The sequence below is a fragment of the Myotis brandtii genome, unplaced genomic scaffold, assembly GCF_000412655.1.
Source record: "Myotis brandtii unplaced genomic scaffold, ASM41265v1 scaffold940, whole genome shotgun sequence".
Classification (NCBI taxonomy): Eukaryota; Metazoa; Chordata; class Mammalia; order Chiroptera; family Vespertilionidae; genus Myotis; species Myotis brandtii.
The window spans coordinates 869580-870772 of record NW_005371877.1 but is presented as its reverse complement, the minus strand read 5'-3'; the positions used below and the strand labels follow the sequence as shown (position 1 = coordinate 870772).

Here is a 1193-nt window from a genome sequence, read left to right as displayed (position 1 = left end):
GTCAGGGCCCACGGCAGTGAGTGGCAGGGCCGCCTGTGTCCCCCCTCCCCTGCCCCCCCAGTTACGTCTTCTCACCCGGGAAGGAGGGTGTGTGTCTCCCAAGGAATGCTGACCTCAGAGGCCGTTTCCACCCTCACCCTCTGAGGGCAGGACCGCAGGGCCAGCTGGCCTCCTCCTCGGCTGTGGACGCGCCGTCCCCTGCCCCGAGCACCCTCCTCGGCCCCTCCTCGATGGACAGGGCGGGGAGCGGCACGGGGCCGTCGGCGGGGTGCCCTTGCCACTTCACGAGGTGCAGGAGCAGGAGCCCGAGAGACTCAGGTTCCCACGTGCAGAGTGGGTCTTGCTGCCTCCGACACCCAGGAACCCCCAGGAGCTCTGGAGCCCTCCCCGGTGGCCCTGGGGCTCCCCCCAGAAGGACAGAGGAACTCGGGCGGCCTGGGAGACCTACCGGGACTCGGAGCAGGGCCGGCCTGGCCAAGACCCGAGCGGGCAGCTGCCCCGCAGCCCCCCTCCCACCATCTTGTGTTTCTGGGCAGAGGCGTCTTGGATGACCCTGGTGCCTATTTCTAGACACCTCAGCTGCCACCGGCTCCTTAAAAATAACCCGCGTCTGGGCTGGGGCTGTGCCCCCCCCCCCCGAAGGAGGCTGACAGGTGTTGGGTGCTGCCAGGGCGAGAGGTGGGCACGGCAGGGACAGGCCCCGGCTCCCCCTGACCCTCCTGAGAGTGGTCCTAGGGTCCAGGCTGGTGCGGGGGGTGTGGGGGCTCAGGAGCCGTGAGACGCCCCCTCCCACCGAGGACGTGGCCGGAGGCTGGAACTGGGGGAGCAGTGGATTCCAGGAAGAGCGTTGGGGATGGGAAGGGCCTCCGCTGCCTGGAGGCTCTCGGAGCGGCTGCTTAATGATGCATGGCGCTGAAATTGCTCTGGGAAAAGCAACATTCTTGACCCAGCTTTGCAGAGCTGCTCCCACCTTAGCAATGCGACGTGCATGCATTTTTCGATGATGAACGCGTGTTTTTCTTATACAAAGCTCCCCCGGGGGGGCCATAACTATTGTCTTCAAGTGAGCTGTAATGGGCTGTCAGGCGCTGGGCTGTCTCAAACCCCAGGCCGGCAATCTCCTGCAGCTGCTCGAGCGTTCCCAGGCCCTGGCCGCCCCGGGCGTGAGCAGTGGCCAGCTCACCGGAAAACGG

The 1193-nt window shown here is 66.4% G+C and overlaps 1 protein-coding gene across 5 annotated transcripts in view; it reads left to right on the top strand.

The window, feature by feature from the left end:
* LSP1 (lymphocyte-specific protein 1) overlaps positions 1 to 1193 on the top strand; it is a 42552-nt gene that overhangs the window by 37638 nt on the left and 3721 nt on the right. The window lies entirely within an intron of this gene.